The following is a 19,488-nucleotide window of genomic DNA, read 5'->3' as shown; positions in this document are numbered from 1 at the left end:
TACTTTCTGCCAAGGCCGATGACTAGAGTCTGGCTGAGCTATTATGAACGTCCAAGGATTCCTCCCACAACAAAGGTGCCAGGACTAAAAAGCTCTTGCTGCTCTTAGAGGACCCAGGCAACCCCATTCACAGCCCCACAAACGATGGCGCTCTCTCTTTCTACCGCCTCCCAAAGTCCAATACTATCTGCCCGGGCCGATGAGGAGAGCCGGAGCCAGGCTCAGCAATTGCCAACGTCCAGGGATTCCTCCCACAAGAAAGGTGCCAGGACCAAAAGCTCTTGCTGCTCTTCAAGGACACAGGCAACCCCATTCACAGCCCAACAAACGATGGCGCTCTCTCTTGCTAAAGACTCCCAAAGTCCAGTACTCTCTGCCCAGGTCGATGAATAGAGCCTGGCTCAGGTATCATGAAAGTCCAAGGATTCCTCCCACAACAAAGGTGTCAGGACTAAAAAGCTCTTGCTGCTCTTCAAGGACCCAGGCAACCCCATTCACAGCCCCACAAACGATGGCGCTCTCTCTTTCTACAGCCTCCCAAAGTCCAATACTATCTGCCAGGGTTGCTGAGGATAGCCGGACCCCGGCTCAGCAATTGCCAACGTCCAGGGATTCCTCCCACAACAAAGGTGCCAGGACCAAAAGCTTTTGCTGCTCTTAGAGGACCCAGGCAACCCCATTCACAGACCCACAAACGATGGCGCTCTCTCTTCCTACAGCCTCCCAAAGTCCAGTAAAATCTGCACGGGAAACTGAGGACAGCCGTAGTCTTGCTCAGCAATTCCGAACGTCCAGGGATTCCTCCCACAACAAAGGTGCCAGGACCAAAAGCTTTTGCTGCTCTTCAAGGACCCAGGCAACCCCATTCACAGCCCCACAAACGCTGGCGCTCTCTCTTTCTACAGCCTCCCAAAGTCCAATACTATCTGCCTGGGCCACTGAGTACAGCTTCGCTCAGCAATTGCAACGTCCAGGGATTCCTCCCACAACAAAGGTGCCAGGACCAAAAGCTCTTGCTGCTCTTCAAGGACCCAGGCAACCCCATTCACAGCCCCACAAACGTTGGCGCTCTCTCTTTCTACCGCCTCCCAAAGTCCAATACTATCTGCCCGGGCCGATGAGGAGAGCCGGAGCCAGGCTCAGCAATTGCCAACGTCCAGGGATTCCTCCCACAACAAAGGTGCCAGGACCAAAAGCTCTTGCTGCTCTTCAAGGACACAGGCAACCCCATTCACAGCCCCACAAATGCTGGCACTCTCTCTACAGCCTCCCAAAGTCCAATACTATCTGCCTGGGCCGCTGAGTAGAGCTTCGGTCAGCAATTGCAACGTCCAGGGATTCCTCCCACAACAAAGGTGCCAGGACCAAAAGCTCTTCCTGCTCTTCAAGGACCCAGGCAACCCCATTCACAGACCCACAAACGATGGCGCTCTCTCTTGCTAAAGACTCCCAAAGTCCAGTAATCTCTGCCAAGGCCGATGACTAGAGCCTGGCTGAGCTATTATGAACGTCCAAGGATTCCTCCCACAACAAAGGTGCCAGGACTAAAAAGCTCTTGCTGCTCTTAGAGGACCCAGGCAACCCCATTCACAGCCCCACAAACGCTGGCGCTCTCTCTTTCTACAGCCTCCCAAAGTCCAGTAAAATCTGCACGGGAAACTGAGGACAGCCGTAGTCTTGCTCAGCAATTGCCAAGGTCCAGGGATTCCTCCCACAACAAAGGTGCCAGGACCAAAAGCTTTTGCTGCTCTTCAAGGACCCAGGCAACCCCATTCACAGCCCCACAAACGCTGGCGCTCTCTCTTTCTACAGCCTCCCAAAGTCCAATAATATCTGCCCGGACCGCTGAGTACAGCTTCGGTCAGCAATTGCAACGTCCAGGGATTCCTCCCACAAGAAAGGTGCCAGGACCAAAAGCTCTTGCTGCTCTTCAAGGACCCAGGCAACCCCATTCACAGCCCCACAAACGATGGCGCTCTCTCTTTCTACCGCCTCCCAAAGTCCAATAATATCTGCCCGGGCCGATGAGGAGAGCCGGAGCCCGGCTCAGCAATTGCGAACATCCAGGGATTCCTCCCACAACAAAGGTGCCAATACCAAAAGCTCTTGCTGCTCTTCAAGGACCCAGGCAACCCCATTCACAGCCCCACAAACGATGGCGCTCTCTCTACAGCCTCCCAAAGTCCAATACTATCAGCCTGGGCCGCTGAGTAGAGCATCGGTCAGCAATTGCAACGTCCAGGGATTCCTCCGACAACAAAGGTGCCAGGACCAAAAGCTCTTGCTGCTCTTCAAGGACCCAGGCAACCCCATTCACAGCCCCACAAACGCTGGCGCTCTCTCTTGCTGAAGACTCCCAAAGTCCAGTACTTTCTGCCAAGGCCGATGACTAGAGTCTGGCTGAGCTTTTATGAACGTCCAAGGATTCCTCCCACAACAAAGGTGCCAGGACTAAAAAGCTCTGCTGCTCTTCAAGGACCCAGGCAACCCCATTCACAGCCCCACAAACGATGGCGCTCTCTCTTTCTACCGCCTCCCAAAGTCCAATACTATCTGCCCGGGCCGATGAGGAGAGCCGGAGCCAGGCTCTGCAATTGCAACGTCCAGGGATTCCTCCCACAACAAAGGTGCCAGGACCAAAAGCTCTTGGTGCTCTTCAAGGACCCAGGCAACCCCATTCACAGCCCAACAAACGATGGCGCTCTCTCTTGCTAAAGACTCCCAAAGTCCAGTAATATCTGCATAGGTCGATGAATAGAGCCTGGCTCAGGTATCATGAAAGTCCAAGGATTCCTCCCACAACAAAGGTGTCAGGACTAAAAAGCTCTTGCTGCTCTTCAAGGACCCAGGCAACCCCATTCACAGCCCCACAAACGATGGCGCTCTCTCTTGCTACAGCCTCCCAAAGTCCAATAATATCTGCCTGGGCCGCTGAGGAGAGCTTCGGTCAGCAATTGCGAACGTCCAGGGATTCCTCCCACAACAAAGGTGCCAGGACCAAAAGCTCTTGCTGCTCTTCAAGGACACAGGCAACCCCATTCACAGCCCCACAAACGCTGGCGCTCTCTCTTGCTGAAGACTCCCAAAGTCCAGTACTATCTGCCAAGGCCGATGTCTAGAGCCTGGCTGAGCTATTATGAACGTCCAAGGATTCCTCCCACAACAAAGGAGCCAGGACTAAAAAGCTCTTGCTGCTCTTAGAGGACCCAGGCAACCCCATTCACAGCCCCACAAACGATGGCGCTCTCTCTTTCTACAGCCTCCCAAAGTCCAATACTATCTGCCCGGGCCGCTGAGGACAGCCGCAGCCCGGCTCAGCAATTGCCAACATCCAGGGATTCCTCCCACAACAAAGGTGCCAGGACCAAAAGCTCTTGCTGCTCTTCAAGGACCCAGGCAACCCCATTCACAGCCCCACAAACAATGGCTCTCTCTTTATGCAGCCTCCCAAAGTCCAATACTATCAGCCATGGTCGATGAGGACAGCCGGAGCCTGGCTCAGCAATTGCCAACGTCCAGGGATTCCTCCCACAACAAAGGTGCCAGGACCAAAAGCTCTTGCTGCTCTTCAAGGACACAGGCAACCCCATTCATACACCCACAAACGCTGGCGCTCTCTCTTTCTACAGCCTCCCAAAGTCCAATACTATGTGACCGGGCCGATGAGATCTTCGGTCAGCAATTGCCAACGTCCAGGGATTCCTCCAACAACAAAGGTGCCAGCACCAAAAGCTCTTGCTGCTCTTCAAGGACCCAGGCAACCCCATTCACAGCCCCACAAACGATGGCGCTCTCTCTTGCTACAGCCTCCCAAAGTCCAATACTATCTGCCCGGGCCGATGAGGAGAGCCGGAGCCCGGCTCAGCAATTGCCAACGTCCAGGGATTCCTCCCACAACAAAGGTGCCAGGACCAAAAGCTCTTGCTGCTCTTCAAGGACCCAGGCAACCCCATTCACAGCCCCACAAACGATGGCGCTCTCTCTTTCTACAGCCTCCCAAAGTCCAATACTATCTGCCCGGGCCGATGAGAACAGTAGGAACCCGGCTCAGCAATTGCCAACGTCCAGGGATTCCTCCCACAACAAAGGTGCCAGGACCAAAAGCTCTTGCTGCTCTTCAAGGACCCAGGCAGCCCCATTCACAGCCCCACAAACGATGGCGCTCTCTCTTTCTGCAGCCTCCCAAAGTCCAATACTATCTGCCCGGGCCGATGAGGACAGCCGGAGCCAGGCTCAGCAATTGCCAACGTCCAGGGATTCCTCCCACAACAAAGGTGCCAGGACCAAAAGCTCTTGCTGCTCTTCAAGGACCCAGGCAACCCCATTCACAGCCCCACAAACGATGGCGCTCTCTCTTCCTACAGCATCCAAAAGTCCAATACTATCTGCCCGGGCCGATGAGGAGAGCCGGAGCCTGGTATCAGCAATTGCCAAAGTCCAGGGATTCCTCCCACAACAAAGGTGCCAGGACCAAAAGCTCTTGCTGCTCTTCAAGGACCCAGGCAACCCCATTCACAGCCCCACAAACAATGGCGCTCTCTCTTTCTACAGCCTCCCAAAGTCCAATACTATCTGCCTGGGCCGCTGAGTACAGCTTCGGTCAGCAATTGCAACGTCCAGGGATTCCTCCCACAACAAAGGTGCCAGGACCAAAAGCTCTTCCTGCTCTTCAAGGACCCAGGCAACCCCATTCACAGACCCACAAACGATGGCGCTCTCTCTTGCTAAAGACTCCCAAAGTCCAGTAATCTCTGCCAAGGCCGATGACTAGAGCCTGGCTGAGCTATTATGAACGTCCAAGGATTCCTCCCACAACAAAGGTGCCAGGACTAAAAAGCTCTTGCTGCTCTTAGAGGACCCAGGCAACCCCATTCACAGACCCACAAACGATGGCGCTCTCTCTTTCTACAGCCTCCCAAAGTCCAGTAAAATCTGCACGGGAAAATGAGGACAGCCGTAGTCTTGCTCAGCAATTGCAAACGTTCAAGGATTTCTCCCACAACAAAGGTGCCAGGACCAAAAGCTCTTGCTGCTCTTCAAGGACCCAGGCAACCCCATTCACAGCCCCACAAACGATGGCGCTCTCTCTTTCTACCGCCTCCCAAAGTCCAATACTATCTGCCCGGACCGCTGAGTACAGCTTCTGTCAGCAATTGCAACGTCCAGGGATTCCTCCCACAACAAAGGTGCCAGGACCAAAAGCTCTTGCTGCTCTTCAAGGACCCAGGCAACCCCATTCACAGCCCCACAAACGCTAGCGCTCTCTCTTTCTACCGCCTCCCAAAGTCCAATACTATCTGCCCGGGCCGATGAGGAGAGCCGGAGCCAGGCTCAGCAATTGCCAACGTCCAGGGATTCCTCCCACAACAAAGGTGCCAATACCAAAAGCTCTTGCTGCTCTTCAAGGACCCAGGCAACCCCATTCACAGCCCCACAAACGATGGCGCTCTCTCTACAGCCTCCCAAAGTCCAATACTATCAGCCTGGGCCGCTGAGTAGAGCATCGGTCAGCAGTTGCAACGTCCAGGGATTCCTCCCACAACAAAGGTGCCAGGACCAAAAGCTCTTGCTGCTCTTCAAGGACCCAGGCAACCCCATTCACAGCCCCACAAACGCTCGCGCTCTCTCTTGCTAAAGACTCCCAAAGTCCAGTACTCTCTGCCCAGGCCGATGACTAGAGCCTGGCTGAGCTATTATGAACGTCCAAGGATTCCTCCCACAACAAAGGTGCCAGGACTAAAAAGCTCTTGCTGCTCTTAGAGGACCCAGGCAACCCCATTCACAGCCCCACAAACGATGGCGCTCTCTCTTTCTACCGCCTCCCAAAGTCCAGTAAAATCTGCACGGGAAACTGAGGACAGCCGTAGTCTTGCTCAGCAATTGCCAAGGTCCAGGGATTCCTCCCACAACAAAGGTGCCAGGACCAAAAGCTTTTGCTGCTCTTCAAGGACCCAGGCAACCCCATTCACAGCCCCACAAACGCTGGCGCTCTCTCTTTCTACCGCCTCCCAAAGTCCAATAATATCTGCCCGGGCCGATGAGGAGAGCCGGAGCCCGGCTCAGCAATTGCGAACATCCAGGGATTCCTCCCACAACAAAGGTGCCAATACCAAAAGCTCTTGCTGCTCTTCAAGGACCCAGGCAACCCCATTCACAGCCCCACAAACGATGGCGCTCTCTCTACAGCCTCCCAAAGTCCAATACTATCAGCCTGGACCGCTGAGTAGAGCATCGGTCAGCAATTGCAACGTCCAGGGATTCCTCCGACAACAAAGGTGCCAGGACCAAAAGCTCTTGCTGCTCTTCAAGGACCCAGGCAACCCCATTCACAGCCCCACAAACGCTGGCGCTCTCTCTTGCTGAAGACTCCCAAAGTCCAGTACTTTCTGCCAAGGCCGATGACTAGAGTCTGGCTGAGCTTTTATGAACGTCCAAGGATTCCTCCCACAACAAAGGTGCCAGGACTAAAAAGCTCTGCTGCTCTTCAAGGACCCAGGCAACCCCATTCACAGCCCCACAAACGATGGCGCTCTCTCTTTCTACCGCCTCCCAAAGTCCAATACTATCTGCCCGGGCCGATGAGGAGAGCCGGAGCCAGGCTCTGCAATTGCAACGTCCAGGGATTCCTCCCACAACAAAGGTGCCAGGACCAAAAGCTCTTGGTGCTCTTCAAGGACCCAGGCAACCCCATTCACAGCCCAACAAACGATGGCGCTCTCTCTTGCTAAAGACTCCCAAAGTCCAGTAATACCTGCATAGGTCGATGAATAGAGCCTGGCTCAGGTATCATGAAAGTCCAAGCATTCCTCCCACAACAAAGGTGTCAGGACTAAAAAGCTCTTGCTGCTCTTCAAGGACCCAGGCAACCCCATTCACAGCCCCACAAACGATGGCGCTCTCTCTTGCTACAGCCTCCCAAAGTCCAATAATATCTGCCTGGGCCGCTGAGGAGAGCTTCGGTCAGCAATTGCGAACGTCCAGGGATTCCTCCCACAACAAAGGTGCCAGGACCAAAAGCTCTTGCTGCTCTTCAAGGACACAGGCAACCCCATTCACAGCCCCACAAACGCTGGCGCTCTCTCTTTCTACAGCCTCCCAAAGTCCAGTAAAATCTGCACGGGCCAATGAGGACAGCCGTAGCCTAGCTCAGCAATTGCCAACGTCCAGGGATTCCTCCCACAACAAAGGTGCCAGGACCAAAAGCTCTTGCTGCTCTTCAAGGACCCAGGCAACCCCATTCACAGCCCCACAAACGCTGGCGCTCTCTCTTTATGCAGCCTCCCAAAGTCCAATACTATCCGCCCTGGTCGATGAGGACAGCCGGAGCCTGGCTCAGCAATTGCCAACGTCCAGGGATTCCTCCCACAACAAAGGTGCCAGGACCAAAAGCTCTTGCTGCTCTTCAAGGACACAGGCAACCCCATTCATACACCCACAAACGCTGGCGCTCTCTCTTTCTACAGCCTCCCAAAGTCCAATACTATGTGACCGGGCCGATGAGATCTTCGGTCAGCAATTGCCAACGTCCAGGGATTCCTCCCACAACAAAGGTGCCAGCACCAAAAGCTCTTGCTGCTCTTCAAGGACCCAGGCAACCCCATTCACAGCCCCACAAACGCTGGCGCTCTGTCTTGCTACAGCCTCCCAAAGTCCAATACTATCTGCCCGGGCCGATGAGAACAGTAGGAACCCGGCTCAGCAATTGCCAACGTCTAGGGATTCCTCCCACAACAAAGGTGACAGGACCAAAAGCTCTTGCTGCTCTTCAAGGACCCAGGCAACCCCATTCACAGCCCCACAAACGATGGCGCTCTCTCTTGCTACAGCCTCCCAAAGTCCAATACTATCTGCCCGGGCCGATGAGGAGAGCCGTAGCCTGGCTCAGCAATTGCCAACGTCCAGGGATTCCTCCCACAACAAAGGTGCCAGGACCAAAAGCTCTTGCTGCTCTTCAAGGACACAGGCAGCCCCATTCACAGCCCCACAAACGCTGGCGCTCTCTCTTTCTGCAGCCTCCCAAAGTCCAATACTATCTGCCCGGGCCGATGAGGACAGCCGGAGCCTGGCTCAGCAATTCCGAACGTCCAGGGATTCCTCCCACAACAAAGGTGCCAGCACCAAAAGCTCTTGCTGCTCTTCAAGGACCCAGGCAACCCCATTCACAGCCCCACAAACGCTGGCGCTCTCTCTTTCTGCAGCCTCCCAAAGTCCAATACTATCTGCCCGGGCCGATGAGGACAGCCGGAGCCAGGCTCAGCAATTGCCAACGTCCAGGGATTCCTCCCACAACAAAGGTGCCAGGACCAAAAGCTCTTGCTGCTCTTCAAGGACCCAGGCAACCCCATTCACAGCCCCACAAACGATGGCGCTCTCTCTTCCTACAGCATCCAAAAGTCCAATACTATCTGCCCGGGCCGATGAGGAGAGCCGGAGCCTGGTATCAGCAATTGCCAACGTCCAGGGATTCCTCCCACAACAAAGGTGCCAGGACCAAAAGCTCTTGCTGCTCTTCAAGGACCCAGGCAACCCCATTCACAGCCCCACAAACGACGGCGCTCTCTTTCTACACCCTCCCAAAGTCCAGTAAAATCTGCACGGGCCACTGAGGATAGCCGTAGCTTGGCTCAGCAATTGCCAAAGTCCAGGGATTCCTCCCACAAGAAAGGTGCCAGGACCAAAAGCTCTTGCTGCTCTTCAAGGACCCAGGCAACCCCATTCACAGCCCCACAAACGATGGCGCTCTCTCTTTCTACAGCATCCAAAAGTCCAATACTATCTGCCCGGGCCGATGAGGACAGCCGTAGCCAGGCTCAGCAATTGCCAACGTCCAGGGATTCCTCCCACAACAAAGGTGCCAGGACCAAAAGCTCTTGCTGCTCTTCAAGGACCCAGGCAACCCCATTCACAGCCCCACAAACCCTGGCGCTCTCTCTTTCTACCGCCTCCCAAAGTCCAATACGATCTGCCCGGGCCGATGAGGAGAGCCGGAGCCAGGCTCAACAATTGCCAACGTCCAGGGATTCCTCCCACAACAAAGGTGCCAGGACCAAAAGCTCTTGCTGCTCTTCAAGGACCCAGGCAACCCCATTCACAGCCCCACAAACGCTCGCGCTCTCTCTTGCTAAATACTCCCAAAGTCCAGTACTCTCTGCCCAGGCCGATGACTAGAGCCTGGCTGAGCTATTATGAACGTCCAAGGATTCCTCCCACAACAAAGGTGCCAGGACTAAAAAGCTCTTGCTGCTCTTAGAGGACCCAGGCAACCCCATTCACAGCCCCACAAACGATGGCGCTCTCTCTTTCTACCGCCTCCCAAAGTCCAGTAAAATCTGCACGGGAAACTGAGGACAGCCGTAGTCTTGCTCAGCAATTGCCAAGGTCCAGGGATTCCTCCCACAACAAAGGTGCCAGGACCAAAAGCTTTTGCTGCTCTTCAAGGACCCAGGCAACCCCATTCACAGCCCCACAAACGATGGCGCTCTCTCTTTCTACAGCCTCCCAAAGTCCAATACTATCTGCCCGGACCGCTGAGTACAGATTCGGTCAGCAATTGCAACGTCCAGGGATTCCTCCCACAAGAAAGGTGCCAGGACCAAAAGCTCTTGCTGCTCTTCAAGGACCCAGGCAACCCCATTCACAGCCCCACAAACGCTGGCGCTCTCTCTTTCTACCGCCTCCCAAAGTCCAATAATATCTGCCCGGGCCGATGAGGAGAGCCGGAGCCCGGCTCAGCAATTGCGAACATCCAGGGATTCCTCCCACAACAAAGGTGCCAATACCAAAAGCTCTTGCTGCTCTTCAAGGACCCAGGCAACCCCATTTACAGCCCCACAAACGATGGCGCTCTCTCTACAGCCTCCCAAAGTCCAATACTATCAGCCTGGGCCGCTGAGTAGAGCTTCGGTCAGCAATTGCAACGTCCAGGGATTCCTCCCACAACAAAGGTGCCAGGACCAAAAGCTCTTGCTGCTCTTCAAGGACACAGGCAACCCCATTCACAGCCCCACAAACGCTGGCGCTCTCTCTTGCTGAAGACTCCCAAAGTCCAGTACTTTCTGCCAAGGCCGATGACTAGAGTCTGGCTGAGCTTTTATGAACGTCCAAGGATTCCTCCCACAACAAAGGTGCCAGGACTAAAAAGCTCTGCTGCTCTTCAAGGACCCAGGCAACCCCATTCACAGCCCCACAAACGATGGCGCTCTCTCTTTCTACCGCCTCCCAAAGTCCAATACTATCTGCCCGGGCCGATGAGGAGAGCCGGAGCCAGGCTCTGCAATTGCAACGTCCAGGGATTCCTCCCACAACAAAGGTGCCAGGACCAAAAGCTCTTGCTGCTCTTCAAGGACACAGGCAACCCCATTCACAGCCCAACAAACGATGGCGCTCTCTCTTGCTAAAGACTCCCAAAGTCCAGTAATATCTGCATAGGTCGATGAATAGAGCCTGGCTCAGGTATCATGAAAGTCCAAGGATTCCTCCCACAACAAAGGTGTCAGGACTAAAAAGCTCTTGCTGCTCTTCAAGGACCCAGGCAACCCCATTCACAGCCCCACAAACGATGGCGCTCTCTCTTGCTACAGCCTCCCAAAGTCCAATAATATCTGCCTGGGCCGCTGAGGAGAGCTTCGGTCAGCAATTGCGAACGTCCAGGGATTCCTCCCACAACAAAGGTGCCAGGACCAAAAGCTCTTGCTGCTCTTCAAGGACCCAGGCAAGCCCATTCACAGCCCCACAAACGCTCGCGCTCTCTCTTGCTAAAGACTCCCAAAGTCCAGTACTCTCTGCCCAGGCCGATGACTAGAGCCTGGCTGAGCTATTATGAACGTCCAAGGATTCCTCCCACAACAAAGGTGCCAGGACTAAAAAGCTCTTGCTGCTCTTAGAGGACCCAGGCAACCCCATTCACAGCCCCACAAACGATGGCGCTCTCTCTTTCTACCGCCTCCCAAAGTCCAGTAAAATCTGCACGGGAAACTGAGGACAGCCGTAGTCTTGCTCAGCAATTGCCAAGGTCCAGGGATTCCTCCCACAACAAAGGTGCCAGGACCAAAAGCTTTTGCTGCTCTTCAAGGACCCAGGCAACCCCATTCACAGCCCCACAAACGATGGCGCTCTCTCTTTCTACAGCCTCCCAAAGTCCAATACTATCTGCCCGGACCTCTGAGTACAGATTCGGTCAGCAATTGCAACGTCCAGGGATTCCTCCCACAAGAAAGGTGCCAGGACCAAAAGCTCTTGCTGCTCTTCAAGGACCCAGGCAACCCCATTCACAGCCCCACAAATGCTGGCGCTCTCTCTTTCTACCGCCTCCCAAAGTCCAATAATATCTGCCCGGGCCGATGAGGAGAGCCGGAGCCCGGCTCAGCAATTGCGAACATCCAGGGATTCCTCCCACAACAAAGGTGCCAATACCAAAAGCTCTTGCTGCTCTTCAAGGACCCAGGCAACCCCATTCACAGCCCCACAAACGATGGCGCTCTCTCTACAGCCTCCCAAAGTCCAATACTATCAGCCTGGGCCGCTGAGTAGAGCATCGGTCAGCAATTGCAACGTCCAGGGATTCCTCCGACAACAAAGGTGCCAGGACCAAAAGCTCTTGCTGCTCTTCAAGGACCCAGGCAACCCCATTCACAGCCCCACAAACGATGGCGCTCTCTCTTGCTGAAGACTCCCAAAGTCCAGTACTTTCTGCCAAGGCCGATGACTAGAGTCTGGCTGAGCTTTTATGAACGTCCAAGGATTCCTCCCACAACAAAGGTGCCAGGACTAAAAAGCTCTGCTGCTCTTCAAGGACCCAGGCAACCCCATTCACAGCCCCACAAACGATGGCGCTCTCTCTTTCTACCGCCTCCCAAAGTCCAATACTATCTGCCCGGGCCGATGAGGAGAGCCGGAGCCAGGCTCTGCAATTGCCAACGTCCAGGGATTCCTCCCACAACAAAGGTGCCAGGACCAAAAGCTCTTGGTGCTCTTCAAGGACCCAGGCAACCCCATTCACAGCCCAACAAACGATGGCGCTCTCTCTTGCTAAAGACTCCCAAAGTCCAGTAATATCTGCATAGGTCGATGAATAGAGCCTGGCTCAGGTATCATGAAAGTCCAAGGATTCCTCCCACAACAAAGGTGTCAGGACTAAAAAGCTCTTGCTGCTCTTCAAGGACCCAGGCAACCCCATTCACAGCCCCACAAACGATGGCGCTCTCTCTTGCTACAGCCTCCCAAAGTCCAATAATATCTGCCTGGGCCGCTGAGGAGAGCTTCGGTCAGCAATTGCGAACGTCCAGGGATTCCTCCCACAACAAAGGTGCCAGGACCAAAAGCTCTTGCTGCTCTTCAAGGACACAGGCAACCCCATTCACAGCCCCACAAACGCTGGCGCTCTCTCTTGCTGAAGACTCCCAAAGTCCAGTACTATCTGCCAAGGCCGATGACTAGAGCCTGGCTGAGCTATTATGAACGTCCAAGGATTCCTCCCACAACAAAGGAGCCAGGACTAAAAAGCTCTTGCTGCTCTTAGAGGACCCAGGCAACCCCATTCACAGCCCCACAAACGATGGCGCTCTCTCTTCCTACAGCCTCCCAAAGTCCAATACTATCTGCCCGGGCCGCTGAGGACAGCCGCAGCCCGGCTCAGCAATTGCCAACGTCCAGGGATTCCTCCCACAACAAAGGTGCCAGGACCAAAAGCTCTTGCTGCTCTTCAAGGACCCAGGCAACCCCATTCACAGCCCCACAAACAATGGCGCTCTCTCTTCCTACAGCCTCCCAAAGTCCAATACTATCCGCCCTGGTCGATGAGGACAGCCGGAGCCTGGCTCAGCAATTGCCAACGTCCAGGGATTCCTCCCACAACAAAGGTGCCAGGACCAAAAGCTCTTGCTGCTCTTCAAGGACACAGGCAACCCCATTCATACACCCACAAACGCTGGCGCTCTCTCTTTCTACAGCCTCCCAAAGTCCAATACTATCTGCCTGGGCCGCTGAGTAGAGCTTCGGTCAGCAATTGCCAACGTCCAGGGATTCCTCCCACAACAAAGGTGCCAGGACCAAAAGCTCTTGCTGCTCTTCAAGGACCCAGGCAACCCCATTCACAGCCCCACAAACGATGGCGCTCTCTCTTGCTACAGCCTCCCAAAGTCCAATACTATCTGCCCGGGCCGATGAGAACAGTAGGAACCCGGCTCAGCAATTGCCAACGTCTAGGGATTCCTCCCACAACAAAGGTGAGAGGACCAAAAGCTCTTGCTGCTCTTCAAGGACCCAGGCAACCCCATTCACAGCCCCACAAACGATGGCGCTCTCTCTTGCTACAGCCTCCCAAAGTCCAATACTATCTGCCCGGGCCGATGAGGACAGCCGTAGCCTGGCTCAGCAATTGCCAACGTCCAGGGATTCCTCCCACAACAAAGGTGCCAGGACCAAAAGCTCTTGCTGCTCTTCAAGGACACAGGCAGCCCCATTCACAGCCCCACAAACGCTGGCGCTCTCTCTTTCTGCAGCCTCCCAAAGTCCAATACTATCTGCCCGGGCCGATGAGGACAGCCGGAGCCAGGCTCAGCAATTCCGAACGTCCAGGGATTCCTCCCACAACAAAGGTGCCAGGACCAAAAGCTCTTGCTGCTCTTCAAGGACCCAGGCAGCCCTATTCACAGCCCCACAAACGCTGGCGCTCTCTCTTTCTGCAACCTCCCAAAGTCCAATACTATCTGCCCGGGCCGATGAGGACAGCCGGAGCCAGGCTCAGCAATTGCCAACGTCCAGGGATTCCTCCCACAACAAAGGTGCCAGGACCAAAAGCTCTTGCTGCTCTTCAAGGACCCAGGCAACCCCATTCACAGACCCACAAACGATGGCGCTCTCTCTTCCTACAGCATCCAAAAGTCCAATACTATCTGCCCGGGCCGATGAGGAGAGCCGGAGCCTGGTATCAGCAATTGCCAACGTCCAGGGATTCCTCCCACAACAAAGGTGCCAGGACCAAAAGCTCTTGCTGCTCTTCAAGGACCCAGGCAACCCCATTCACAGCCCCACAAACGACGGCGCTCTCTTCCTACACCCTCCCAAAGTCCAGTAAAATCTGCACGGGCCACTGAGGATAGCCGTAGCTTGGCTCAGCAATTGCCAAAGTCCAGGGATTCCTCCCACAATAAAGGTGCCAGGACCAAAAGCTCTTGCTGCTCTTCAAGGACCCAGGCAACCCCATTCACAGCCCCACAAACGATGGCGCTCTCTCTTTCTACAGCATCCAAAAGTCCAATACTATCTGCCCGGTCCGCTGAGGACAGCCGCAGCCCGGCTCAGCAATTGCCAACGTCCAGGGATTCCTCCCACAACAAAGGTGCCAGGACCAAAAGCTCTTGCTGCTCTTCAAGGACCCAGGCAACCCCATTCACAGCCCCACAAACCCTGGCGCTCTCTCTTTCTACCGCCTCCCAAAGTCCAATACGATCTGCCCGGGCCGATGAGGAGAGCCGGAGCCAGGCTCAACAATTGCCAACGTCCAGGGATTCCTCCCACAACAAAGGTGCCAGCACCAAAAGCTCTTGCTGCTCTTCAAGGACACAGGCAACCCCATTCACAGCCCCACAAACGATGGCGCTCTCTCTTTCTACCGCTTCCCAAAGTCCAATACTATCTGCCCGGGCCGATGAGGAGAGCCGGAGCCAGGCTCAGCAATTGCCAACGTCCAGGGATTCCTCCCACAACAAAGGTGCCAGGACCAAAAGCTCTTGCTGCTCTTCAAGGACCCAGGCAACCCCATTCACAGCCCCACAAACGCTGGCGCTCTCTCTACAGCCTCCCAAAGTCCAATACTATGAGCCTGGGCCGCTGAGTAGAGCTTCGGTCAGCAATTGCAACGTCCAGGGATTCCTCCCACAACAAAGGTGCCAGGACCAAAAGCTCTTCCTGCTCTTCAAGGACCCAGGCAACCCCATTCACAGCCCCACAAACCCTGGCGCTCTCTCTTTCTACAGCCTCCCAAAGTCCAATACTATCTGCCCGGGCCGATGAGGAGAGCCGGAGCCAGGCTCAACAATTGCCAACGTCCAGGGATTCCTCCCACAACAAAGGTGCCAGCACCAAAAGCTCTTGCTGCTCTTCAAGGACCCAGGCAACCCCATTCACAGCCCCACAAACGATGGCGCTCTCTCTTGCTAAAGAATCCCAAAGTCCAATACTATCTGCCCGGGCCGATGAGGAGAGCCGGAGCCAGGCTCAACAATTGCCAACGTCCAGGGATTCCTCCCACAACAAAGGTGCCAGCACCAAAAGCTCTTGCTGCTCTTCAAGGACCCAGGCAACCCCATTCACAGCCCCACAAACGATGGCGCTCTCTCTTGCTAAAGAATCCCAAAGTCCAGTACTATCTGCCCAGGCCGATGACTAGAGCCTGGCTCAGGTATCATGAAAGTCCAAGGATTCCTCCCACAACAAAGTTGTCAGGACTAAAAAGCTCTTGCTGCTCTTCAAGGACCCAGGCAACCCCATTCACAGCCCCACAAACGATGGCGCTCTCTCTTGCTACAGCCTCCCAAAGTCCAATAATATCTGCCTGGGCCGCTGAGGAGAGCTTCGGTCAGCAATTGCGAACGTCCAGGGATTCCTCCCACAACAAAGGTGCCAGGACCAAAAGCTCTTGCTGCTCTTCAAGGACCCAGGCAACCCCATTCACAGCCCCACAAACGATGGCGCTCTCTCTTGCTGAAGACTCCCAAAGTCCAGTAATATCTGCCAAGGCCGATGACTAGAGCCTGGCTGAGCTATTATGAACGTCCAAGGATTCCTCCCACAACAAAGGAGCCAGGACTAAAAAGCTCTTGCTGCTCTTAGAGGACCCAGGCAACCCCATTCACAGCCCCACAAACGATGGCGCTCTGTCTTTCTACAGCCTCCCAAAGTCCAATAATATCTGCCCGGGCCGCTGAGGACAGCCGCAGCCCGGCTCAGCAATTGCCAACGTCCAGGGATTCCTCCCACAACAAAGGTGCCAGGACCAAAAGCTCTTGCTGCTCTTCAAGGACACAGGCAACCCCATTCATACACCCACAAACGCTGGCGCTCTCTCTTTCTACAGCCTCCCAAAGTCCAATACTATGTGACCGGGCCGATGAGATCTTCGGTCAGCAATTGCCAACGTCCAGGGATTCCTCCCACAACAAAGGTGCCAGCACCAAAAGCTCTTGCTGCTCTTCAAGGACCCAGGCAACCCCATTCACAGCCCCACAAACGATGGCGCTCTCTCTTGCTACAGCCTCCCAAAGTCCAATACTATCTGCCCGGGCCGATGGGAACAGTAGGAACCCGGCTCAGCAATTGCGAACGTCCAGGGATTCCTCCCACAACAAAGGTGCCAGCACCAAAAGCTCTTGCTGCTCTTCAAGGACCCAGGCAACCCCATTCACAGCCCCACAAACGATGGCGCTCTCTCTTTCTGCAGCCTCCCAAAGTCCAATACTATCTGCCCGGGCCGATGAGGACAGCCGGAGCCAGGCTCAGCAATTGCCAACGTCCAGGGATTCCTCCCACAACAAAGGTGCCAGGACCAAAAGCTCTTGCTGCTCTTCAAGGACCCAGGCAACCCAATTCACAGCCCCACAAACAATGGCGCTCTCTTTCCACACCCTCCCAAAGTCCAGTAAAATCTGCACGGGCCACTGAGGATAGCCATAGCCCGGCTCAGCAATTGCCAACGTCCAGGGATTCCTCCCACAACAAAGGTGCCAGCACCAAAAGCTCTTGCGACTCCTCAAGGACCCAGGCAACCCCATTCACAGCCCCACAAACGCTGGCGCTCTCTCTTTCTGCAACCTCCCAAAGTCCAATAATATCTGCCCGGGCCGCTGAGGACAGCCGTAGTCTTGCTCAGCAATTGCCAACGTCCAGGGATTCCTCCCACAACAAAGGTGCCAGGACCAAAAGCTCTTGCTGCTCTTCAAGGACCCAGGCAACCCCATTCACAGCCCCACAAACGATGGCGCTCTCTCTTCCTACAGCATCCAAAAGTCCAATACTATCTGCCCGGGCCGATGAGGAGAGCCGGAGCCTGGTATCAGCAATTGCCAACGTCCAGGGATTCCTCCCACAACAAAGGTGCCAGGACCAAAAGCTCTTGCTGCTCTTCAAGGACCCAGGCAACCCCATTCACAGCCCCACAAACGATGGCGCTCTCTCTTTCTACAGCATCCAAAAGTCCAATACTATCTGCCCGGGCCGCTGAGGACAGCCGCAGCCCGGCTCAGCAATTGCCAACGTCCAGGGATTCCTCCCACAACAAAGGTGCCAGCACCAAAAGCTCTTGCTGCTCTTCAAGGACCCAGGCAACCCCATTCACAGCCCCACAAACGACGGCGCTCTCTTCCTACACCCTCCCAAAGTCCAGTAAAATCTGCACGGGCCACTGAGGATAGCCGTAGCTTGGCTCAGCAATTGCCAAAGTCCAGGGATTCCTCCCACAATAAAGGTGCCAGGACCAAAAGCTCTTGCTGCTCTTCAAGGACCCAGGCAACCCCATTCACAGCCCCACAAACGATGGCGCTCTCTCTTTCTACAGCATCCAAAAGTCCAATACTATCTGCCCGGTCCGCTGAGGACAGCCGCAGCCCGGCTCAGCAATTGCCAACGTCCAGGGATTCCTCCCACAACAAAGGTGCCAGGACCAAAAGCTCTTGCTGCTCTTCAAGGACCCAGGCAACCCCATTCACAGCCCCACAAACCCTGGCGCTCTCTCTTTCTACCGCCTCCCAAAGTCCAATACGATCTGCCCGGGCCGATGAGGAGAGCCGGAGCCAGGCTCAACAATTGCCAACGTCCAGGGATTCCTCCCACAACAAAGGTGCCAGCACCAAAAGCTCTTGCTGCTCTTCAAGGACACAGGCAACCCCATTCACAGCCCCACAAACGATGGCGCTCTCTCTTTCTACCGCTTCCCAAAGTCCAATACTATCTGCCCGGGCCGATGAGGAGAGCCGGAGCCAGGCTCAGCAATTGCCAACGTCCAGGGATTCCTCCCACAACAAAGGTGCCAGGACCAAAAGCTCTTGCTGCTCTTCAAGGACCCAGGCAACCCCATTCACAGCCCCACAAACGCTGGCGCTCTCTCTACAGCCTCCCAAAGTCCAATACTATGAGCCTGGGCCGCTGAGTAGAGCTTCGGTCAGCAATTGCAACGTCCAGGGATTCCTCCCACAACAAAGGTGCCAGGACCAAAAGCTCTTCCTGCTCTTCAAGGACCCAGGCAACCCCATTCACAGCCCCACAAACCCTGGCGCTCTCTCTTTCTACAGCCTCCCAAAGTCCAATACTATCTGCCCGGGCCGATGAGGAGAGCCGGAGCCAGGCTCAACAATTGCCAACGTCCAGGGATTCCTCCCACAACAAAGGTGCCAGCACCAAAAGCTCTTGCTGCTCTTCAAGGACCCAGGCAACCCCATTCACAGCCCCACAAACGATGGCGCTCTCTCTTGCTAAAGAATCCCAAAGTCCAAACTATCTGCCCGGGCCGATGAGGAGAGCCGGAGCCAGGCTCAACAATTGCCAACGTCCAGGGATTCCTCCCACAACAAAGGTGCCAGCACCAAAAGCTCTTGCTGCTCTTCAAGGACCCAGGCAACCCCATTCACAGCCCCACAAACGATGGCGCTCTCTCTTGCTAAAGAATCCCAAAGTCCAGTACTATCTGCCCAGGCCGATGACTAGAGCCTGGCTCAGGTATCATGAAAGTCCAAGGATTCCTCCCACAACAAAGTTGTCAGGACTAAAAAGCTCTTGCTGCTCTTCAAGGACCCAGGCAACCCCATTCACAGCCCCACAAACGATGGCGCTCTCTCTTGCTACAGCCTCCCAAAGTCCAATAATATCTGCCTGGGCCGCTGAGGAGAGCTTCGGTCAGCAATTGCGAACGTCCAGGGATTCCTCCGCACAACAAAGGTGCCAGGACCAAAAGCTCTTGCTGCTCTTCAAGGACCCAGGCAACCCCATTCACAGCCCCACAAACGATGGCGCTCTCTCTTGCTGAAGACTCCCAAAGTCCAGTAATATCTGCCAAGGCCGATGACTAGAGCCTGGCTGAGCTATTATGAACGTCCAAGGATTCCTCCCACAACAAAGGAGCCAGGACTAAAAAGCTCTTGCTGCTCTTAGAGGACCCAGGCAACCCCATTCACAGCCCCACAAACGATGGCGCTCTGTCTTTCTACAGCCTCCCAAAGTCCAATAATATCTGCCCGGGCCGCTGAGGACAGCCGCAGCCCGGCTCAGCAATTGCCAACGTCCAGGGATTCCTCCCACAACAAAGGTGCCAGGACCAAAAGCTCTTGCTGCTCCTCAAGGACACAGGCAACCCCATTCATACACCCACAAACGCTGGCGCTCTCTCTTTCTACAGCCTCCCAAAGTCCAATACTATGTGACCGGGCCGATGAGATCTTCGGTCAGCAATTGCCAACGTCCAGGGATTCCTCCCACAACAAAGGTGCCAGCACCAAAAGC

The sequence above is a fragment of the Platalea leucorodia genome (assembly GCF_965183815.1).
Source record: "Platalea leucorodia genome assembly, chromosome: 3".
NCBI lineage: Eukaryota > Metazoa > Chordata > Aves > Pelecaniformes > Threskiornithidae > Platalea > Platalea leucorodia.
This window is presented reverse-complemented; position numbering follows the sequence as displayed.